The following is a 25596-nucleotide window of genomic DNA, read 5'->3' on the forward strand; positions in this document are numbered from 1 at the left end:
TGCAGCTTCGGAGGTGAGTGGGCAGCAGAAGACAGGGCGAGGCTAGCCACCAGGAGGCAGGGGCTAGTACTCTAGTATTATTATACAGTCCTGCTGCTAGTATAATTAAATTATCCTGGAACGGCGGCCGCACCCTTCTCAGTCAGTACTAGTACAAGTCACGCGCACTTTTAATTACAATGCGCATGACAATGGCAGGCATTAGTCACCAGCCCCGCCCCCACCCCCACCATGAAGACCGCGGGACCGCACAGACAACAACTGCGCGCCGCCACGCCCACGCACCATTTAGTTATGAAGAGCCGGCCCGGGTGTACTGTGCACCAACTAATTAAATTTATTAAAAAGGCTCAGCAGGCCGGCAGGGCGTGCGCACGGCACCATAATTAATGATGAAGAGAGGCTTACAGGCCGTCACCGTCTTAGAGGCTTGCTTGCAGCCGTCTCCCTCTGCTGAGAGTAAGGGGGCCCCTGTAGCATGGGGCCCCCCTGCACCGCTGGAGCTGCGGGGGCCTGTGTTACGCCCCTGCTCAAAAGGAGCATGAATTTACTTCGTGGGTGCCTGTTCTTAACCATCACCAAGTCTCTGACCGTGATGAACCTGTACTTGGCCTCACGGACTCGGAACATGTGATCATATCGTACCCTACGCTGTTTCAACTTTTCAGCCACTTGCTTCCGAATGTTGGAAGGCTTGTCCACTTGGGGAATGATATCACCCATGGGTCAATTGACACACAGGGAGGCAGGGCTGACTTGGGTCATGGAGTGGGGTGTAAGGTGGTATTCTCTAAGAAAAGTGTAGAGAGCGCATTCGATATTTTGTCCATGAGCCAGAGCGATCTGAAGCACCTTATTTAAGGTGTGCATAAAGCGCTCTGCTTCTCCATTTGCTTGTGCCAACGGGGTGTGACCTTTCAGTGAGGAATGCCTCTGGACTGCAAGTATTCTGTAAATTCATGACTCGTGAATGGAGGACCATTGTCGGTGCGCAGCTCTTTCAGAAGCCTGTGGGTGGCCATGATTTTCTCCAACCTCGGAATAGTTAAACTTGCTGTCGTCGAATCCATGACTTCAACTTCCGGATACTTTGAAAAATCATCTATGACGACCAGCATGTGTCTCCCGTTGTGGAGGCTTCCAAAATCGACACTTGCTGTTTACCATGGAAGTGGTGGAATATCCTCAGTGATGATTGGGACCGGTGGTTCTGCCAGTCCGGCTGCTTGCCACAAATTGCACTGGCGAACTGTCTGTTAAACGAGAATGTCTAGATTTGGAAACCATACCTTACATCTCAGTCGAGACTTTGTCTTGACAATTCCTTGATGGGACAAATGAGCAAGATCCACCACTCATCGTTGCAGTGCCCCTAGGATCGTCAAACGGGAACCTCTCATGAGACAGCCATTGGGAGACTCTGCCAGATCTGAACGTAAATTGTTTAGAGCGTCTAGTACTACCCATGCTTCCTCCATTCTACAGGGTATTTTGCTGGTCAAGACACACCATTTTTCCGATTTCACTGCGGAGATGGCCAATTAAATACACTCGTCAGGCATGGCCTTCACGATCTCTTCTAGAGAAATGGGTAGCGGTCTAGACCGTACCACTACCAACTCCACTTCATTAGCTTCCGATTCCTCTTCATCCGTAGCCAGCCTTACATGCCTCAAGAGAAAATCAGCAGGATTCTGGGTCCCCGGGAGATAGGCCAACCTGAACTGGTATTCTTGTAATTGTAAGATCCATTTTGCAATTCGACGGAGGTTTTGAAGACAGCCCCATGAATAATGGGATCAAACGCTTGTGATCCATGTGAACTACATACTACTGGCCATAGAGATCGAGATGAAAGTGGCGACCGTCCCAGTGCACTGCGATGGCTTCCTTTTCGATGTGGGAATAACGTTATTCTGTGTCTGTAAGCACATGGCTAGCATATGCTGCTGAAGCCCAGTCCCCATTACTCTGCCTTTGCGATAGCACACCTCCAAGGCCGATGGGACTTGCATCTAGTGACAGTTCAGATTCCTGGACAGGATTGAAGAACACCAGGGAGGTGTCAGCTGATAATGCTAGTTTTGTGGCTTGAGAGCCTCTTCCTGATCAGGCCCCTACTTCAAGATGGTGTTGGTATTCGTCAGCTCTCTCAAAGGTGTGGTGAGGTTCGTCAGATTTCGAATGAAACGTCAACAGTATGTGACCATACCTAAGAAACTTCACACCCGTGACAGTAGTGGGTGCTGGGGCTGATTGGATATCCTGGACTTTAGCTGGATCCGGTAATACTCCATGCTGAGAAAATTGGTATCTGAAAAAGGCTATTTCCTTCTAAAGGAAAGCACATTTTTCTCAATGGAGGGTGAGGTCATTGTCTTAGGCGCTGGAACGTGGCTCTTAGGTGATAAAGATGTTCTTCCACTGTAGGGACATGTACTAGGATGTTGTCACTGACATGGAGGATCTCTTCAAGGCTAGCTACCACACTCCTTATGGTGTCTTGAAAGACCTTGGCTGTGCTTGACACTCCGAAGCTAAGACACTTGGACCTCTTGAGACCCACATGAGTGGAGAATGTTGTGATAGCCCCCCAACTCTGGGTCCAGCTGTAGCTGGTGATATCCAGCTTGCAAGTCCATCTTAGGGAACCACTGGGAGCCACTCACTTCTGCCATGATGTCATCTACTGTGGGCTTGATGGCTTGGTTAGGTAGCCTCATGGCCCCACTTATCCTAACTTCTCCAGGCTGTTGGGTTTTCGCACTACCACAATGGGGGATACCCATGGAGTCGGACCATCCACCCGATCAATGATGTCAGCCTCTTCCAATTTCGTCAACTCTTCCTCCACCTTCAATCTCAGATGGAGGGACACCCTGCAGTGTTTCAGTGAAACAGGTTGGATTGAGTTGTCAGCATGAAGATGTATCATGCAGTCTTTAAGGCATCCTATCCCCTCAAACAGTGGTGTGAATTCTGTCAACAGGCCCTCCACACTATCCTGATGCACACTGAAGGCAAAAGTGACAAGCTGCATGCACTCTGCAGTTCGGCAGCTCAGTAGCATTCCTGATTCCCCTTTCGTGGCATACACTTTGGAACGGCGTACTCGCGAGGTGTGGGAGCAATATCTTGGACGACAATCGTGCCGGATCGGGCAGTATTCTGCAGCTCCACGAAGCTTTAGAGCATCACAACATTTGTAAGCTCGCATTTGGCTGATGGAACATTATGATCATGGTTAATATAGACGAGAAATAAGCTTCAGGTTCCGGGTTGGAATTCTCACTGGAATCAAGGGACTCGCAAGACAACAGAATAGCCCTGAAAAATTTGCTGGTTCATCCCAGTACGCACCAATACGTGTGTTTTACTAGGAACGAAGAACATTGATTGGGGTGTGTAATGACACCCTCCAAAGAAGCTAAGAAAATAAAGTAACAACGGAATCAAAAGAAGAAGACTGTTGTGTTTGACATTGTATATTGCGCATATACTTTCAGCGTGTGCAGGGGATTAGTGTTTTACTCTGCAGTGAATACTCCGGCCAGTGGGAATACCTGTGTAGAGGTGGGGCGCAGTGTGGGTTGTATGGTAAGTGTCTGCATCGCTGATTGTGCCATAATGTTAATGGATGCCCCAGTGGTAATCAATGCTTGTGCCTGGTGTCCTGCAACGAGCACACTGCATCTCAGGATACGCTTTCTAAGACATCTATGGCATGGCATGTATGACATGGGCTGCTCCTTCGACACCTTCGTCATCCATTTCTTCCTCATCCTCAGAGACCTTAGAGGAGAGGTGTTCAAACTTTGATGCCGAGACCTCCCCGTCAAAACTTTTTAGCTGTAAAGACCCCCTGACAAACATTTCTATAACTTGCTACTCCTCATCATTGACAACCATAAACTTCCCCAATTCCCATAGCAAATAATTTTTACAGTGGGAAAATAATACAAACCAAAGGTCAGTGATCGTGGGGGCGTGGTCAAAGGTGTGGCTAAAAACAAAGGGCCTCATTTATGAGGAATTGGCGTAGGGAAGCACCGCAAGTCTTCTTGCTGCACTGCCCTATGCCAATGTGAAAGGGCAGGAATGCACCCTATATATGAAATAGGGTGCGTTCCTGTCCTTTCCCCCTGTGTTGGCGCACAAATTGCTGCCTAACACCAATGTAGGCAGGATTTTCTTTTTGTGCAGGAAAGGGCACCTTCCTGCACAAAAACAATCCCAAGAGGGGTTTTCCTCTTTCTATGTGAGCTGCAGAATGCAGCACACATGGAAAGAGGAAAAACGAGGGAAAATTAAAACCTTTCTCCTGGTTACGCCTGCTGTGTGGAGGCATAAGGTTTTGGTGCTGCTCAAGGTGTGCATGGTTTTATAAATCTGGGGCAGCGTCAAAATCCATGGGTGTTGTATAGTAACACCCACCACAATGCCCATGGAACGCCTACTTGACAGAGTAAGACAACGTAGTGACTTGCCCTGCTTTGTCTTACTCCATATATATGAGGCCATGCAAAGCCACACAGGGTGACTTTGCGTCGCCTCAGATATGATTGAGACGCTTTTACTGCCGGAGGTTCAATAAAGTGAAGCTCCGGTGGCGCAAGCCTCTCATAAATCAGCCCCAAAATATTTTGTTAGTTTTTTAGGTCTTTCACCATCAGGTAACTATATATAAAATAATGGGTAGCTTAAATGAAAAATACATTTTTAAAAGTTGTTACTCAGTGAGAAATGTCCTACAGTGCATTAGGAAACCTCTATTAGTTAATGCACTGCAGAGGTCTGTGTTCAACCAGAGAGCCTCAGAATTAAATTTGGTTGGTGCAGTGGAGAATAGGGACTCGTGTATTTTTAGTGCTACGAGGTCACAGCGTATGACAGAAAGCACTGAGAATGTGCAAGCCATTATTTTATACTTGCATTACACACATTATAAGATAGACTGCTACAAACTGTGCAAATAGTTTTAGGATAAAATGGAGCTTCCAAAATGTAGATTTTATTAATACCAGACCATAAGTAATGCAATTTTCTTTTGCATAACAGTCCCTTGAACACCTCCTCAGGGGTGCTAAGTGCTGTGTAAATGCAATTACGATTAAAAGCATGCACTTCACAGCCCAGTTGTTAACTTTTCCTATGACCACAAAAATAAAAAAAATCTTTGCCATCACAATGCTTGGAGTGATTCGATCAATGAAAGCCAGAACCGCTCCCAAGCACCCTTTACATTTGCAGATTAACTCACACATTTACATTTCATTCAGGTAAGCAGGCACCCTGAAACAAAGGATTGTTTTACCTGTCTGCCGGCCTTTTCCTTTCAGAGCACAGGGGACTCAATTAACTTTGGCTGAAGCATTGAAGTGTCCCGGACGTTTTTTTTTTCCTTTTCACATGTTTAAGATTCCAGACAGAAGTGAGGCATGGAAATGTGCGACTCCCCCTTCCCAGGTTTCCACGGCCCCCCTGGGGGTCACGCCCCACAGATTGATGACCTCTGCCTAAGACTGCCTTAGAGGCATGTAGAGCATTGACAGGCTTGGTCCTCTGACCCTTCTGGGCAGTGGAGCGGCACACTTTTGCAAAGTGATTTGATTTATTGCATGCTGAGCATCTCTTACTCTGGGCTTGGCAAGGTCCTTGGTGCGTGTAGGACCCGCCACACCTATAACATTTTAGGCACAGGATTAGATTTGGTGCATGGTTTCTTCTTGTCAGGGTTTCCAGCAAGGACAGCGTTGACAGGTTCAGTCTTAATCTATTGTTGTAACGCTGCTTCCATGTAAACTGCTCGCACTTTGAACAGTTCTTTCGACCTTCCCATCGTTAGCATGTCCGCCATAGGCATTCCTGGGACCTGAAGAATGCTTTCTCTCAGCTTGAGTGAGACGCACCCCTGAATGAATTGTGCCCGTATTTCAGAATTTTTGTCTGGTAGCATATAGGTGCTAGCCAGATCTTTGAGGCAGGCATAGAAAGCAACCACCGGCTCATCAGGCAATTGTCTCGCTTGACGCAGTAGGAAACGTTCATAGTCTGGGTTCACCAGTGGCTAGCAATGAGCAGTTAATGCTTATTTCAATGTACCATAGGTGTATAGAGGTCCTGCCTCCATGAAGGACTTCCTTAACTTGTGTAGGGCTGCACCCCCAAGTGCAGAAGCACAGGGCGCCGTCTGTCATGTAAGGCCACTGCTGAAAAATATGTTTCTAGGCGCTCCACTCATTCTTTCCAATTAGCTGCTTGAGCAGATGGGGGCCCATCAACTGTGAATAGCTCAATAGGAGGTACGGCAGTCATGATGGGTGCTAGTTACTGCTTTTGCATTAAGGGGTACGTGACTTTCTTGAACAGTGTACCTGTTTGTCTGCTGATGAAGGCATTCTGGGGATTAGAACTGGGGACCCCAGTGCACTCTGCCACCTTCAAAAGTCCAGCCAGAATGGAGAAGAGAAATGAAAAAAATCAGTCCCTAGTGATATTAGCAGGAGGAGGAGGCGATTCCAGAGCAGCCGGGTGCTTATATCATGGTGTCAGACAGAACAGCATATTAATGGGACTTTCCACGTATAAAAATAGGGAGTGTCTGCAGAAGAAATTGGCCTCCCGGACGGAAAAGCAGCGATTCAGACCTTTACCAGCGAGCGGCTTACCTCCTTGGGCAGCCAATGTAGCAGGGGTGTAACACAGGCCCCCGCAGCCCCCGCTGTGGGGGGGGGGGGGGGGGCAACCTCCAGGGAGGGAGCCGCCTCCGCACAGCACTCTGGCCAGAGAGCCGGGCAGGCTTGCACAGTCGATGACCACCTACGGGTCAGGCAAGCACAAGGACCATCTGCAAAGCTCTTTATCCTCCTCTTATTACAGGACAGAGACACACTCGATCTCGACCCCGCAGGGTGGGAAGCACGAAATGTTATTTTTGACGGAGAGAACACACGACGAGACACCTGCGTACTCTTGATGGGTTTGTCGCATGTAAAACAATCTTACCTTCTTTATCAGAAAGGTACGCGTTCCGAATGTAAACAACGTTTATTTCAAATTGATTGCTTAAAAAAACATATCACGAAAAGAAAACTAAAACGACACCTCCCAGGTACACGAAATAAAAACATCATTGCAAACCAGGTCATAACAAGGGGGTCGAGGTGCGGCCAGGGAGTTTGTTTCACCCAGCAAATGGTTATTTTATCCCTGCTATAGTATTGTTTTATCTCGCGGTTTTATTTTTTTGTGTGTGCCGATTCCCATTTGTGATTCTGATGAAGTTATTCTTTGGTCAAAGTAGGCATTGTATTTTTAAATTCATAAATCCATTTGATAATTCGGTATTTGTTTAGTCATATTCGTGTTCTTGTTTCAATTTGCTCAAGTTTGCGTTTATCTGACTTATTTATTCCAGTCTGGTGTCAATACAAGAGAGTTGTTAAATTCCCATGCAAACGACAACTATTTTGTTTTTTTCCAAATTTCGCATTCCCCTTGAATCCAAGGACATGCATGAAAACGACAAACGAACACCCGGCTGAAAATGTAAGATTTAGGAACCTAACCAGCATATGGGTTCCTTGACAGTTTATAAGAACCAATGCAATAACGAGCATTTACATATGTGTATACGTGCGAGTTAAATATATACATGTACACAGACACACAAACAAACATATAGATGTGCGTTTGTGAGCAAAATCTATCTGTCTGTTGATTGATTTTTAATTGATAAAGTGCGACAAATGCCCATAGGCGTCAAGGCGCTATAGTCACAAGAGCCAGCACAATCCGGCTGTAAATGAAACAGTTACAAGGCCAAGAAAAGAAACAGTCTATACAGTGTAAAGCCAGGTCTTTAATGCCTTTTTGAAAGGTAAAATAAATAAATCAATCCATCCATCCACCTACCTGTCTCTAACATGGTGGTTCCTTGTAAGATAACAGACACAATCGGGGCACAAGTCGGGGGTACACGCAGGTACATGGCATCCACCCACTCTTTTCGCAGGGTGGACGCTGTCCCCCCCCTGCCAAGAAGTTGAGCCGCACTGAAATATGCTCAACTTGTCCCAGTGTAATTTTCAGACACCGGAACACGCTCAGCAGCACCTGTAGTTGTCTGCTTTCAATTCCCAGCAGCAGCCTGCGGGCAGCGAGGGGGACTTTTTTTCACCTCCAGCTGGGCCAAAGTAAAGGGGCCATCAGGCCTCCTTTTATTTGAATATACTGACTGGACCCGGCCTGGAACTTCACACTTAAATGTAAATGCCACGGAGGGGAAACAAAGGCACATCTTGTTATCTCTTCACAGGTACTTAGGAAAGGCATTTGCCTTTGTTCAGTCCCTGTATATAAGAGATGCATGCACTGTAGGAATGTCTGGTGTGTTGGTCTGTCCAAGTATTTAACAAATAACAATTTCAATAGCACTATTTTATTTCTTTTATAGCACTATGCAACCCGATGCAGGGTGTCAGAGCTCTTCACGTAACATACACATTATACATGGACAATAATTCATGTACATGTGTAAATCAATGTACAAGGTGAGTTACAATAGTCAGTGAGGGTTACAAGCAGGGGCGTAACACAGGCCCCCGCAGCCCCTGCGGTGCGGGGGGCCCCCCCGAGGTGGAGGGGGCCCCCTCAGCACAGTACTCGTCCGAGAGCTCGAGCGGGGGGCTGCGAGGAGGGTAGAGCGGGTGGACACGTCCTGAAATGAGCCGGGTGGAGAGGACGAGAGGCAGAGACAGATCGGGTGTGAAGCCTTGGATGGGGAGAAAAGGATGGGAAAGTCTGAGTGGGGAGAGGAGGTGATGGTGAAAGAGACAGACTGAGGAGGGTGATCAGTGAACAGAAGGCAGGTAAGAGAGGTCCTGAAGAGCATGAAGGAGTTGATTGACTTGGAACGAGAAGGGACAGAGAGGCAAGGAGAGAGGGGTAGAGAGGAGACAGCAACGCAGAGAGAGAGAGGGAGCGGCCGCCCATTATAGAAGTCACTGTAATTGTATTTATATAGCGCTTACTACCCCTGACGAGGTGCCGAAGAAGGAGATCTGGGTAGAGAGAATACAAATAGATACTTAGGAAAGATGTGCAGAGAAAGTGAAGAGATTGTTGTAGAAAGGACAGAGAGAGAAATAAAGGTCGACAACCGAGAGCGGATAAAGGAGAAACAGAAGGGATGGCACTGATGAGAGAGTGTACAGGACGAAGAAAGAGATGGGAGAATAAGACTACAGATAGAGGGAATGACATAAAAGACTGCAGGAGCGAGGGCACTGAAGAATTGGGACGGGGAGAGAACAAGGAGAAGTCAGGGACTCAGAAAGAGAGACGGAGAGGGATGGATGGAGACAAACAGGGAGTGTGAGAGGAAGTGATCGAGAAAAAAAAACGAGTGAGTACAGGGTTGGTGAGGAGACAGACTAGAGGGAGTGACGAACAGAGAAGGAACGATGGGGACAGGAGTGGACATAAGTGATGGAGAAGAGACCTTTGTGCGAGAGATAAAGATAAAAGGGGAAGGAAACGACAAAGCAAGAAACAGAGAAGAGAGTGAGTGAGAAAAAGGAAGTGATGGAGAGACTCGAAGGAGATGATCTGATGGAGACACACAGGGAGGAGAGAGTGATAAAGAGTGAGCGATGAGAGAGACAAAGAGGATAATATATGATGGAGACACAGGGAGGAGAGTGATAAAGAGAGACAACTACAATATTGTCTGATGGAGACACGCACAGAGGAGAGTGAGTGATAGATAATGATTGATGGAGAGAGACAGCGAGGATATTTTGTGATGGAGACACACAGGAGAGTGAGTGATAGAGAGGAAGTGATGGAGAGACTCGAAGGGCATCATCTAATGGAGACTCATAGAGAGTAGAGTCAGTGATAGAGAATGAGTGATGAGAGAGACAAAGAATATTATAGGATGGAGATACAGGGAGGAGAATGAGTGAAGAGGGTGAGTGATAGAGATGAAGTGATGGATACAAACAGAGGAGATAGTCTGATGGTGTCACGCAGGGAGGAGAGAGTGATAGAACAACAGAGTGATGGAGGGAGAGAGACAATGTGGATCTTGTATGATGGAGACATACAGGGAGGAGAGTGACTGATAGAGAATGAGTGATGAGGGAGGCAAAGAGGATATTATATGATGGAGACACAGGATGGAGACTGAGTGAAGAGAGGGATTGGTGAATAGAGATAAGGGCAATATTATATGAAGGAGACACACACAAAGGAGAGTGAGTGATAGAAAAAGAGTGATGAGCGAGAAAAAGGATATTATATGATGGAGACACAGGGAGGAGAGTGAGTGATTGAGAGGTAGTGATGGAGACGGACACAGAGGAGAATGTCTGGAGACACTCAGGGAGGAGACTGAGTAACGAAAGGGAGTGATGAATAGAGAGACAACGACAATATTGTGTGATGGAAACACACAGAGAGTGAGTGATAGAGAGGAAGAGCTGGAGAGACACTTGAAGAAGATAATCTGATGGAGATACACAGAGAGGAGAGTGAGTGATAGGGAGGGAGAGACCACGAGGATATTGTATGATGGAGACACACACAGAGGAGAGTGAGTGATAGAGAATGAGTGATGAGAGATACAAAGTGGATATTATATGATGAAGACACAGGGAGGTGAGTGAAGAGAGTGATTAATAGAGAGTAAGAGTTGGCGATACACACAGATGAGATTGTCTGATGGAGACACGCAGGGAGGAGAGTGAGTGATAGAGCAACAGAGTGAAGGAGGGAGAGAGACATGTTATTGTGTGATTGAGACACACAGGGAGGAGAGTGAGTGATAGAGAATGAGTGATGAGGGAGACAAAGAGGACATTATATGATTGAGATGCAGGGGGAGAGGGAGTGATGAATAGAGACAACAACATTATATGATTGAGATGCACACAGAGGAGAGTGAGTGATAGAGAGACAGGATATTGCGTGATGGAGATACAAACTGAAGAGTGAGTGATAGAGAGGAAGTGATGGAGAGAGACTCGAAGGGTATAATCTGTCACCTGAACCAACAGACCACAACCCTTGAAGAAGCACCGACAGCCTCGGAAGCAGACCTGCGGACAGTGGAGTGGAGTAGGCAGGCCTTTTGCCTAACTTACACCCCCCCCCCCCCCAAGACATGTACCCTGTGGAAGTCCTACATGAAGAGGTCAACCGGAGGGGGCCCCTTCCCCGTATCCTGCAAGGGGGGCCCCTCAAGTTTCGTTACGCCACTGCAATGTAGCCTTGGGCTAGAGAACGCCTCCCCGGGAGGTTCAGTGACGTCAGCTGGAGGGGCCTGAATAGGAGCTAGAAGCATGGCGCCACGGCAGAAGTATGGGCCTACTTCCTTCGTGTCTGAATGGTTGACGGGTGCCACAGCCACGTCGGAAGGGTGGGCATGCACTGCATCCACAGATGGCTGCCCAAGACATTGGCTGGGAAATGCAGTCCCACAGGAGGTGGACAGGCCTTCAGGCGAGATATCACTGATCTTGTGCTTCCTGAGGCCTGGGGAGCTGTGGTTTATAACCTGAATGGGGGTAGGAGTATCAACCCCCCTCCCCCCGAATGTGTATCCAGACAATCATCACTGTCTCCCTGCCATTATAGTCTGTGGCCGATCGCTTTTGCCTGGAGTCGACCTCCCCTCCACTGCACCCTTATTATTTAATGCGGGAACACTGCTCTACCTGGGACTCAAGGCTCTGTATTCCAGGAAGTGAGTCCTGGGGGGCTGCTTCTGCTGCCCGCCGGTAGGCTGGGAGTTCAGTAGTGCAAGTGGGTCCCCCTGGATGTTATTTCCTTCCTCCTCACACGTTAGTCGTTCTCCGTAGACCACACATGGGATACACGCCATGACCCTAGTGCATGACCCTGCTTCACTGGGACTATCAATTGTGCTTCTTATGCGGCTGTGCACCTCTCGACCATCTAGGCACACGCAGCAGGTGCTCCAGTCGACTGTAGTGTCCTATACTGACCATAGACAACTGCGTTCCGGTGCCCACTGGTGCATCAACCAGGGTGTACTCCTTGCCCGTAGCGGGCACCAGGCATTTCACCGGTGGGCTGCCAGGGTTGGGGGCCGTTTTTGTTACAGGGCCGTTTTTGCAGCATAGCTGCAATATCGGACAATGTAACAAAAGCAGCCGAAACCAGCCCTGGCAAACAGCTCGGCCACACCACTAACTCCCCCCCCCCCCCCCCCCCCCCAAGTCGGCCAAACACTTTGCCAGGGCTGGTTTTGGTTCCCAGTCCCGTCCGTACTCCTTCTATTGGCATCCACACAAACTCCATGTCTGCCTAGTTCACCTGGTTGGCACCCCGGATATTCCCCCTCACATTGATTATTTGGGTTGCCCTCATTTGGACCACAACCCTTAACACTTACAATTGAATTGGGACATCGATCCGCTCCCCCTCCACCAGATCCCACCATGGAGACTGCAGCCGTCCGTTTTGGAGGATCCTCCTTTTTGCACTTCACTAGGCGCCTATATTGTGAAGCCTTTTGGCGTGAATGCCAATACTGCTTAGACTCATCTGATAGAATGGGGCACCAGCCAAGGGTCACTGCCTAGGTTATACGTGAATGTATGCTGGAAGATTGACAGGGATATAGCTCAGGCAGAGCGTGACCTGTTAGGCTATGAAACACAAGCTTTCCTGGCCCCTGCACACGGGGATCGCATGCTTCTGGCACAGCAGGAACAAGCTGAGTACCTGGAATGTCTCTGCTGCCTTAATTGCTAGGCCCATAAGGCCAGAACACACGCTGAGGGTGGGCTAGTTACTGTTCATAGCTTATCTGTCAGGAGCACCCGCTGCAAACCATAGTGGCACTCCATTCGGCTGCAGGCACCGTTCTCCACACCCAGAAGTCTATCCATGTAGAGATGATGCCTCATCATGTCTCCATGTACAAATCAAGTACATCTATATCTGCAGACGAGGTGGATTCCTTCTTAGCTGCCAATCCTCTACCCCGCATATCCCCTGAACAGATAACTGAACTTGATGATGCTATCATGCTATTTGAGAATCAGGAGGCTATCCGTGATCTCCAATAAGACAAGAGGGAGCTCCACCTATCTGAATTCTATAAACGCTAATAAGTCGTTAAATCAATCAAAAAAATCACTCAGGCCAAACCAAATATGCAAAAAGAAGCAAATGAGCTAACAAATTATTATAACAACATTTATTGATTTTTATGTTGATATTCAAGACAAAAGTGATTTGGTGTCAGAATTCGTAATTATTATACAATAAAATATGTACAACACAAACTGCCCCAACAGTTTGACAAATTAAGTGGACAATCTGAGAACCCTCATTCATATAACTCAAACATTCAAAGTCCCATTCACAACCTAATTTGAATGAAAATAAGCTTTATTTCGATATAAAATATCTTGAAAGCAATAGTTATAATATTACAAGCCTTTTTAAGATCACATGATTATGCACAAGAATAAAAAGCATCACCGATAATCCTAAAACAGATGAAAGTTAAAAAATACATGTAAACGTATAAATAGGACAATCTTAAAAGACAATAATATAACATCAGTATGACAAGAAAGAGAATCTGGATTATATTAAGCAGCAAGGGCTTTAGATCTTAGCAGCCAAGCCCATTTCAAGAACTTGGATAGTGCACAGACATACAAAGTTCTGGTGTCAGATTTAAAAATGCGTAGAGCTACAATATAATCTCTTGTTCCAAGAGCATTACACAAGGGTTTCAACCAATGTAACCTAGGGATTTTGTACTCAGGACATGCAAATAAGACATGAGCAATTGATTCGACCCTGGACTCACAAAAAGGGCAAAATGGTGATGTTTGCAGTGGGGGTTTCCAACGTGCTGTTAATTCACGCACTGGGAGGGTACCAATCCTAAATTTAAAATAAAGTGCTCGATCGAAAGGCTTTTGAATTATATCAAGATAAGGCTCAAAGCACATTTCATCTTTAAGTCTTAAAAACTCAATAGTGCATTTTGAGCCATGGGGACTAGAGTTCCTCTTCGCTGTAACCCACCTCCAATAAATTTTCTTTAATTCATCTTTTGGGGGTGGGGTTCTATTCTCCCAAACTTCGTTTAGGCCAAGATCAAATAACAAGGTCTTGACATCCTTTAGCCATTTGATTTTGTACCAGGAGGACATAGAAAGTATCTCAGACAATCCCTCGGCATACTTTGCTAACTCCGGTGTACGCCACAACCGAGCCCATAAGAGAAGGGGGCGAACTCTTGCCATATCTTTCAGTGATTGACACCCTAAGTCCAACAACAAAGGAACCGTAGGTGTGCTCTGAGGGAGAGCCATCAATTCCTTATAAAAATTGGAGTCGGATTTGGCAAGAGCAGCGATGTTATTTAGGCCCCACAATTCGGCACCATAAAGTGCCGAACTAAGACCTCTTGCTTTGTATATCTCAAGGGCTGGTGCTATCGGTCTAGACGAGGAGGAGCGATGCTCTAAGGAGGGCACCGGTAACCCGCTTGTGATTTGAGCATTTTTTGTATATGGGTTGACCAGTGCATTGAGTCTGAAAGACGTATGCCCAAATAATCAAATTCATTTACTCTATCCAGATTGACTGCGTTCAAAACGGGAGGCCGACCTAACTTTTTGGGGGGGTTCAGAATTAAATATTTGGTTTTGGTGGTGTTTATTACGAGCCCTCTACTATCACAGAAAGCTTGGAAGCTATCAAGAAGAGTTTGGAGACTCTTCGGGGTTTTAGAGAGTAACAGAGTATCATCAGCGAATAGGAGAGTTGGGATACGTACGCCCGCCAGGGATGGTGCGTCCGAAGGAAATTGTGACAAATGCTCCACTACTCCATTCACATAAAGTGAAAAAAGGGTAGGGGCAAGGACACATCCCTGGCGAACACCCCTATTCACTGGAATTCTCTGTTTTTTGCCCCTGAGAACCCCAGCGCACCTGTGCGAAATTATCCGCATGTAATTTTATTAGGAGGGTCAGTAGATAGGTTGGAATCTTCATACTGGCAAGTACGTTCCACAAAGTAGAACGGGGAACCAGATCGAAGGCTGTTTTGAGGTCTATAAAGGCAAGGTAGAGGCTACCTTTGCCAATAAGAACAACCTTCCAGTAGATGAGGAGCAATCTGAATACTTGCTCTATAGTTCCTGTCCCTGTTCTAAAGCCTGCCTGGTAATCCGAGAGGATACTGTTATCGTTTATCCATGACAGCATCCTCTCCAAGATCACCTTCCCAACAACCTTTTGGGTTGAGTCAATCAGGCTGATAGGGCGGTAGTTTGCAGGATCTTCCCTACCACCCTTTTTAAAGATCGGGACGACCTCAGCCCCCTTCCAAGAATCGGGGACTGGGGCGCCGTTGACAATGGCATTAATTAGTGTTGAAAGGAGCTTCCCCCATCTAACTGGATCTAGTTTGAGAACATCCCCAGGAATGCCGTCAGGGCCAGCTGCCTTCTGGGGAACAATAGACTTAATGGCATTAACCACTTCCCCGTCAGTAAAAAAAGTTTGTTCGTGTTCGAGAAGGCCACAAACGGCGAAACCTCCACACGAGGAAGCTCCCCCTCACTCTGGTTGGAGAGAGTAAAGCTTGGAGAAGTGATCAAACCAAGCTACACTAGAGATGTTACAGGTCATAAGAGCACAGTCAGGTCTGTTCTTAGACCTGATTGTACTCCAGAAATGGGAAGAGTCCCGCTTATGGGATGCCTCCTTTAACGTCTCCCAGTACAGTTCTTCCCAGGCCTTTTTAGCATCCGAGACAGTCTTCCTATACTCTCTCCTGGCCGTCTGAATCTCAGACGTAACTCTACTCTTAAGGGCCATAATTAAGGCGGATTTCGTCCGTCTGCATTTTTGTGTATACCAACCTCCCTTAGAGTTTTGATTTCCCCAGCCCCTCATAGGCCCTCCTTTACCACTTACTAAAAATAGAGACCCCAAACCTTCAATAGTACTTTGGAAACAAGTTGGGACCTTACTATAAGCAATCTCGACAGTGTTAGACATGGCTAACTCTGCTTCTGCTATATGCAATATAGTAGCAATCGACTGGACTTTCTTCTCATCAAGAGCCACTTTGCGCCATTTAAGGCGTCTTTCACAATTTGAGGGGTGTACCTTAAGAGTTGACATAAGAGTACCCATTGCCGGGGTCATAGGACCAATCTTTCCCTCCCAAAATGATTGAAAACTTAAAGATAGCAGATTGTGGTCGCTATCAATAGTGGGAATTACTTCCATATCCAACACATATGGCCACAAATGGAGGTCTAAAAGGATATAGTCTATCCTAGAGGAGTGATCCAACCTGTTATAGGTATGAGCACCATGACGATCTGAAGGAGTTCTGCCATTAGCCGCCCTTAGGCCGAACTCGAGGGACATGGTGTTCATAAATACAACCGACTTAGACCATCTCCTAATAGGGGGCAAAGATAGTAGAGGGATGCCTCTCTTGGCGTCATCCTCCAGAAGATCGGGAAGATCAAGCGATGAGGGGCTCAAAAGAGCAATTGAAATCTCAAAACACGTGATGCACATTGGCACTTATGCAATTCCCGTTCAAGGAGTAGGAGGGTAGATGACACGGCTCCCCCACTAAGGCCTCTAGCATAAACATTTAAGAGGTCGAGGGACTTTCTTCCTTGTGCTCCCTTGATAGTAATCCTTAGGATATCAGGAGAAATATGGCAGGCCTGTTTGACAGAGCACCCAAGAGAAATACTAACCCAAATGAGGAGACCGCCCGAAGGGCGACCTCTCCCAGAAGGGGATAGAATGGCCGGCTCGAAAAAGTTGGTATAGCCAACCATATGGTATGGTGCTGTACTCCAAGTCTCCTGAAAGATGCAAATGCAATAAGGATCTATCAAAGAATTCCAAGTTGGAAGATCCAGTTTGCCAGAGATGCCAGCAACATTCCAGCTTAGAATCTTTAGGGGAGAGATATCTGGAGGTGAATCGTAAATAGTTGGGGAGATAACAGGATTAGGAATGCCATAAGGTGGATTTGATTTGGAAGACAAAGGGGAATAATTTCTAAGCTGGGGACGTATATCGGACTGTGGGCTCTGATAATGGGAATTGAGAGGGGGAGTGTAAGGTAAAGAATCCCCAGCCCCTATTACATCACTATAGCCATTACCCGCAGGAATAAATGACAGCAAGGTTACCATGTCAATAAAAATCGTACAAGAAATGCGGTTCCCGATGCCTGATGCGGGGAAAGGAGGCAAAGTTGTTGGCATCCGTAAACTGTGCCCCCTTTTTACACCCGTCATGTTCTGAGAGTAAGGAATAGTGCAGATGGTAAGAATATATAGAGTCTGAGTAAAATTGGCTTAGGTCGTAGCATTCTATGCCATTCGAAATGGGACCTAAGTGATGCTTGCAAATGAGTCGTGGGACCCGAGGATCCCTAAAGTTTACAACAATGCAATCCCCAGGTAAGTTTTTGCGTCTATTGCCCACCCAAGAGACCCTCCTGACATGAAGAACATGGCCGTCCAAATCCCTTGGGAGCGGCCTATTGTTATTCAGCCAGTGGGTTGTTTTGTTTTTTAACTCTGTGAAAGACTCAAATTTGCCAGCTTTAAGCCGAGGGACACCTGCTAAGACAGCCACGTAAGAAGAACATTCCGGTGGTAGATTTATTTGGGGTAGGGATTGCTGGATATCGCCAGATTTGTCAGCCAAGCGAACTGGGGTGGTGTACACATTGGGAGATTTAGATTGGTTCTTGTTAGAATCTGCTTCACAGACCAGCACTTCCATAATGTCAGGACTGGGAGTTGGGCCTGATGCTAAAACTTCGTTAGTCATGGGTTTGTGGGTCCGAGTACATATGGAAGTAGCAGATTTGGGGCGCGATGTAGATGCACCATGCTTGGACCTTGCACCTAAATTAGTATTTAATTCTTGTAGGGTATGTTGTGAGGTAGACTCGCTTAAGATGTTAGTAGAGGGGGCTACAGTAACAGAATTGTCCTTACCATTCTTCGATTGGAACTTGATCAGTGATTTAAGGGAGAAGAAATGGTCTAGGGAGGCCTGTTCAAATCTCTCAAGCCTCTCAGACAAGGTCTTGACCCTTTCGATCAAGGGAAGTGTGATGGATTTAATGAGAAGTTCAATTTGTTCTATAAGAGACAAATTAGACTGGGAACCAGGGGAACCTGAGTTGAGGAGTGACTGCTCTACTGATGTTAATTGAGAGGTCAAATTTGAAGAGTGTTCAATGGGTGGATGTGATTGCTTGGTTTTGCATTTCTTGGGGGCCTTTTGGCGGCCCCCTTTATGACCACTACCAGCTCTTTTTCTCTTACTAGGAGCAGTTTCAGACCCAACAATGTTTGTAGCCTCAATTGGAGGGACAGACACAAGGGAGGAGTCTAAATTTACAGTCAGTACGGAGGACAGTGTTTGAGTAGCCAATGGGGAAAGACAGGGAAGATTTGATTGTGGGAGAAGGCCACACCCAGAGGAGGTATCGGAGCTGGTACCAGTACTGGTAGCCGAGCTCTGACGATTCCCCGAACTACTCACAATAATCTGAGTGGGTTCTGTAACAGGTGAAGCTGCCGTGGCTATATTGCCCAATGACGAGCGTTTATTAATAGAGGGATCGAGAGATAAACGGCGCTCAGTTATGGCAATTTCCTTTTCTAGAACTGAGCAGGCAAGTATAATGAAATGGTCCAAGGTGCCACTAACAGAACCCCCACCAGTCCCGCCTCCCTTTCCCGAGCGAGTAAACATGGCCATAAGCGCGATACAAACAATACAGTACAAATGCTAGAAAATCGGACAAATGGCCTAGGGCTCAAACCAGCACACCTGCGTCTATCACACAAAGTACTGAATAGTGCACCACAATAACAAAGTCAGCACAAATGATCAGTGAATGATCAGCAAACCTAGGGACGTGGCCCAGCCCAGCCTCCTTCGGCCTCCGACGGCCACAGAGGGCCCGCCCTTTGCCCGGGCTTAGCCCGGCGCCGCCCGCGCGCGTCCCGCGACGCGGGAAGACCAGCGTCCTTTTGAGCGCCTCCGGGCGCGTGGCTAGCGTCACGGGTCGCTAGGGCCGCTGGGAGCTGTAGTTTGCTCCGGCCACGAGAAGGTGATGCGGCGATGGCGGCGTCTTCGGCCCTGAAGAGGGACAGCAGGGTTGTGAAAGGAGGTAGGAGAAGCACCAGCAATAACCTCTGACCAAGTAGCAAGTCACCCGTATTAGGCAGGGCTTCGAGTTCAAAAGTTCCCGCTCCCCCGGAAGACCAGCGTCCTTTTGAGCGCCTCCGGGCGCGTGGCTAGCGTCACGGGTCGCTAGGGAGGCTGGGAGCTGTAGTTTGCTCCGGCCGCGAGAAGGTGATGCGGCGATGGCGGCGTCTTCGGCCCTGAAGAGGGACAGCAGGGTTGTGAAAGGAGGTAGGAGAAGCACCAGCAATAACCTCTGACCAAGTAGCAAGTCACCCGTATTAGGCAGGGCTTCGAGTTCAAAAGTTCCCCTAATTTAATACTCCACACATATCGCTAAAACATTCAATCTATTTCAAAAAGAATTATTCCGACCAAAAAATGATATGGATAATTTGGATCAGTTCAGAGATCAAAGAATAAGAAAAACACGTCGATGCGCATTTCGGTGCTGTCACCCTTTCTCATGGGTGTCACCTTCTTCAGGGCGTGAAAACTGTACGTTTCAGGAGTCCAAGGGGCCTGTAAGGTGATAAAAAAAGATGTCCAAAACATACATATTGTTTGTTGATTAGAACTGAGTAAGCAATCCGTTAACAAACACATATGTAGCAGTAATATTAATTAACCGCCACACGAGACACAAATGGCCTGGCCTGAGGACAACAACATTTGATACATGATAAACTAGCCCACATAGGAAACTGCACAAATCAATTGACTACATACAAAAACCACCAATGTTAGAAAGGTATAGATAAGATAAGACAAGAAACAGAACAAACGCTGAATGAATTAAAGAATGATAAAAACACCAAACATTTAAGAGATAAATCTAGAGGAATACAAAAAAGAAAACAAAAAGGATTTTATTTCTTGAGAAACGATCGAAAAAGACAAATGAAAACAGAATAAATTAAGGTAATTTAAAAAAATAGTAGGGACATGAGGAAAAGTCAGAACAGTATTGACTAGAAGCGGGATTCAAAAGATAGTTACTTATAGTTACTCTAACGGAAGGGGATGGACCGAGAAGGGTTTTGAACTAAATGAAAAAACTCACCTAGACTTGAGAGAATTGTGGAAGCCGAAAAAGAAATCCCAATGGGAATGTTGGGAGTGTTGAATCCGATGTGTCTAAAATAAATTTGGTATAAAGAAGGATATAGAGAAAATATTGCAGGGCTCAATATGAAGAGACCGTAAACAACATACCAATAAAGGATACCTAACATGGAAGAGCAGCAAACAACCTTGCTTGAGAATTCGATGAAGAGCCACGTTATTGAAAAGAATTCATGTACACACGCTGAAAATAGAAAAGGTTTCACGCGGTGCGTTCGTTGGCTCTCGACTGTCGTCTATCTGAAAAAAAACAAAGCAAACGATACAAACGATAACCAGGACACACTATGTTGTATCAATTGCAAGATACTAATGTAGAAATTTTTTCAGGGGAGTTTGTTTAACAAACGAAAACTAGTCACATGGAGTATCATTGTAGATAAAAATAAATCCCTGCAGATCGCCACTGACTCAAAGAGAATTGGCGATAAGTTGGGAAAAATAAGAGTGCTCAATTAAGCAGAGCGATCCGTATAGATGTTTGCGGGTCTGCAAACAGAGCAAATTAGCACATATAACATATGGACCTAGTGAAATGACAATCACGTTGGAACAGACACGCTGCAAAATAAGCAGCCGATAGCTGTGGTGTAAATCGATCGTATTCTAAATGAAAATAGGGTTAACATGACGATGGTAACGGTACTGACAATTAAACCGCTAGACACTAGAAAGACGTGGACTGTAATTAAAAAGACGATTGCTTTTTAAAAAATGCAAGCAAGGATATGGGTGAAAGTTTATAAGGATAACCCAAATTGGGATTGAAATCACAGTAGAAACACAGGTTATAATACATGTATACAAAAAGACATATCATAAATGAGCATGTATACATAACGAAGAAAAAATCATCAATCATAATCACCCCGAGGAGGGTACCTTTAGTCTGCCGAGCAGTCACGTGTGGATGAAATGAACACGTTTGTTCCGAAAGATTCCATCCGCTTAATGGAGATGACTTTAGTAGTCCATTTAAAACTCTTAAAATGATAATAGACAGGAGCTAAGGATAAACATAAAAGGTTAAAGGCTAACAAGAGTGGAATAAAAGATAGATGAAAATAATCGGATTCGGCGATCTTACCTGACAAGTAACTGCTTGAAGATAAAAGGAGATGGCCACTCGATAAGGTCATGGAAGCGAACGCTCTGTCAAAAACAGTTGTAAAATACTCGCGAAAAAGCGCGGGATTTAAATAATGCCGAGGGGATGGACTAGTTCGAAAAAAGCCCGGAAGAGGAATCTCGGAAACACGTGATAGTGGCCAGAATTTAAACAGACAGGAACCCAAAGAAACCTGAGTACTATTGTAAAACATGGGCAGATAATTTCAAAGTATGCATGAAACACGATCCTTCTGAAGAATTGAAAAACAAGGGAAGCCCTAAGAGTCAAACGGTCTATGAATGCCATGAAAAACAAACCAAAATAAATAGATAAGGAAACAACGTAACAAAGTAGGTGGTAAACAAATACAAAAAGTAAGATAATTAATAATAAAAAATCAAGATACAAAAAATGCAGAAAGGTCCTGCCCATAGGTCATCGTTGTAGGAGAGTGGCATCGACTGCATAGTTGCCCCCAACTTTTTGCTGATGTTTTTGCTGTTTTATGACTCTAGCCAGGGTGTGGCCCTGCTATCCAGGACCCCAGCCTATCTGCTTCTTCTCTAAACTGATGTGAGTACCCTAGGTACCTTCCAAATGGATACTGAGGACACCCTATCAGCCCCTTGTAGATGGTGCCCTAGGTACCCAGGGCATGGGTCCCTCAGAGGCCTACCAGGGGCTGCAGCACTTATTGTGCCACCCCTGGGACAGCCATACCAAATGACACCACCAGACCACTACTGTAGTCTGGGTAAGGTGGTGCTTGCACCCCTTACAGGGATATAGGTATCCTGTATCCCACTTAATACAACACATGTATCCTCATAGGTCACCCCTAAAGCAGGCCTTGCTAATCCTACAAGGCAGGGTGCTGAGATATGTGTGAGGGGGGACCCCTACCTGAGTAGGGCCCCTCTGCAACCTTCGTAAAATCATTTCTGGGTTGTTTGTAGTGTAGCCATACCATATACTCTTAACCGCATTATAAGTATATTGCGATAGCGTGATAACTTGAGAATGGCTACACAGAACCATATCATGTTTGGTGTCAAACATGTAGGAATCATACCCCCAGTCCAGCCATGGGAGTGAGCGCATGATTCCTCCCTGCTAGAGGGGCGATATGGGAAAAGCTGCAGAATTTAGACGCCAATTTAAAAGTGCACGTGAAGTACAAAATGGATGCTACCCGCCACCCACACGACTCTGGCTGCCTGTTGCTGGGCAGAACTCCAGCCACGGCAGCTGGACAATAGGGATCCTGTTGCAGGGAGGTGTTCCCACCTCCCCAGACTGACTATGTGGATTGGAACTGGGTGGGTGCACCATAGGATGCCTTTCAGAGTTGCACGTAGGCTTCCCCAGTGCCTACATTCTGCATACACCGCCTGGAACCGGTTCAGGGGCATCCTGTCCCCTGCCCAGGTGGGAAACACACAAAGGGGAGAGGGTGTAGCCACCCTTTTCCCGCCTGACCTCTCATTGGTGGGCTCTGATCTGGACACTCCCCTAATCTTTGGATAAAGGGGAATACTGGGTCTCCAGAGCCTCAGATTATTCTTGAACTTCACAGACTTGAACTACGACTTGCTGCCGCACAGCTGCCTGAAGAAATTTCCCTTGGGGTAAAGGAGTTACCCCCCTGCTTGGCAGGCAGCTAAAACACTGTAAGTGACCCAGTTGGAACCTCGCTGCTCCTATGGACATCGACGACTCTTTCCTACCTTGAGGTGGGTTTCCAAGCATCACAGAGGCCAGTGAGTGTGCACAGCAAAGCTCAGCACCGTGGACCCAGTGGGTACCGAGATCCCCAATACCCCAGGACACCAGCCACCTCTTGCACAGCACCCGACCCCGACAAGTGGGAAAGTTGTGCTTTGGCCCATTATTGAGCCAACCTCTCAGCGTCATCTGTGCCAAAGATCGACACCCTAGCCCGCTCCGGCGACCCATGGGCGCATCTTTATGCACGCCAAATTGCAGCCTCCTGCAGTCCCTTGTCTCTCAACTTGTGGGCCCTAGCAGAGGTCAATCTTCAATTCCAAGAGTTCCCCTGGTTGCTCCAGGCCTGCTCTTCAGTTTCCTTGCTGGAGACCATGCTCAGACCTCGTGGGTCTGCACCAGTAGCAGTTTTGTGTTTCTTGCGTGGTTTGCGGTTGCCAAGGCTTAGTGGATCCAATCCGGACACTAACACCGCAGCGACCCTCATCCTTTGTGGGACAGTTGCCCTCCAGAAGCTGGCCTTCCTTGACGCCTCCTGGACCCCGTGGCTGACTATCCAAGCTACACCTCTTCCACCTGGAAGCACCCGACATTGAAGGGCTCCTTCTCTTGAGCCCCCTGGTCACTGTGCCGTGACCCAGACTCTGTCCCCTCTGCTTTCAGGTCCTTCTCTACAAGATCTACATTTTCCTTCTTCACGACAAAGACAACGCTTTTGGCTAGCAGCAGTTCTTCACGCTTTGCCATTGAAAATCAGCCCGCGACCCGACATCGAAAACGACCCGGCTTCCCTGGGGCAGGTAACAGAGGTACCTCGGTACTCTCGTGGGTGTGGGCCCTTCAAAAGCTTAACTCTAAAGTATTGAACTTGAACTCCTGCTAGAAGTGTTTTTAAACTTGTAAAATTCAACCGCAACATTCTCCATAGGCTTTAATAGAGATCCCGACAGTAGCTTTAGCCACTGCACGCGTCTCCCGTGGGTCCCCTTCCTCACTACCTTGGGTTGTTTCACTAGGGGCTAGCGACCCTAAATGCCCTAGGCATTGTCTGTAGAATTGTCGTGTTTCTTATACCACTTTTTTGATATATGGTTTGGTCCCCCCCTGGGGTCCTGTGATTCCAGTACTATTTATTGTAACTATCAATGCTTGTTAGAATTGTATCTTCACCTCTAGCCTCATAAAAAGACTAGTGGGGTTATTCCTAGAATAAATACATATATTTTATATATATACCTGTGTGGACTATCTTTCATTTGGTTATTCTAGAGATTATCTATGGTAAAACAATAAGCTTAACACTCCTTCAAGACTTAGCCTGAAGGCTGCTCTCCACAGCTACCACTAGGATAGCTTTCTTTAAAGGTTGTCTTTAACCTATCACCATAAGAGTCGAATTGGTCTGGTACAAGGTGTCCCCTATAACTAGAGGACAGCATATGCCAGGCCAACTTCTCACAATCGTAATGAAAAACAGTTGTTTAGAAGCGGAAATCTACAGAGTAACAGAGGCCCGAAAGTGTTTTACGGAAAATGCACGGGGTTAAGGACGCTTAATAGAATGTGCAACTGGTTAGAATGAAAACCAGGAAAAGTCTAAAGCGGACGAATAATTAACTGCTATTTATATAATAGCGTTTTCCCATAAAATGGATTCATTCAGGCCATTGTTTTTGGCGTCCAGAAGAAAAAGCCAGAATACCTCACATTTTTTCCGAATGTTGTTGTTATCATTGCCTTTGTGGCAATGTATTTTTTCCAAGATGGTATAGCGTAAATTTTCATTGTGTTTGGCCTCTTTCCAATGAGACACCAAAGGGGCTGGAAGATTCCCACATCTAATATTAGACTTGTGTTCTCCTATGCGAACTTTGCATTCCCTAGCCGTTTCTCCAACATAGGGAAGTTCACACGGGCACAGGATAACATAGACGCAATTGGAGGTTCTACAATTGGTCATTTCGCGTAGCTTGATCGTACGGTTGCCGATTTTGATGTTCTCGTTTACAATAGCATTGGGACATGCATGGCATGTTCCACACCTATGATGACCTTGGATAGGTTGGTTTCCTGTAATGGATTTCTGAATGAAAGTGTGTTTCTGTTGCGGGAATTTAGCCTTGACTAACAGATTTCTAAGATTTTTATTTCGCCTAAATGCAAAAAGTGGTTTAGGGATTCTGGGTGTTTGATTGTCAAGGTTGAGTAATTGCCACTGGGAATTGATAATGTGGTGGATCTTGTGATTAATCGAGGAATGTTTTATGACACAAACAAGTTGTTCTGTGTGTTTCTTGTCCTTGGGAATAAATAGAGAGTTTCTGTTAAAAAACCGAGCTCTCTTAAGGGCGTCTCGGACTAGCTTCCTGGGGTATCCTCTCTGAA

General features: G+C 46.4%; 1 long non-coding RNA gene across 1 annotated transcript; it reads right to left on the bottom strand.

Annotated features, from left to right (window-relative positions):
* Positions 1–18852: 18852 nt before the first annotated feature.
* On the bottom strand, positions 18853–21483 carry LOC146871288 (uncharacterized). The gene is made up of 3 exons (XR_014959538.1): positions 21258–21483; positions 20314–20615; positions 18853–19772 (listed from the first exon to the last, which is right to left on the bottom strand). It is a non-coding gene; the product is annotated as an uncharacterized LOC146871288 (long non-coding RNA).
* Between the last annotated feature and the right edge of the window lie 4113 nt (positions 21484–25596).

Source organism: Triturus cristatus, chromosome 1_1, assembly GCF_964204655.1.
Source record: "Triturus cristatus chromosome 1_1, aTriCri1.1, whole genome shotgun sequence".
Classification (NCBI taxonomy): Eukaryota; Metazoa; Chordata; class Amphibia; order Caudata; family Salamandridae; genus Triturus; species Triturus cristatus.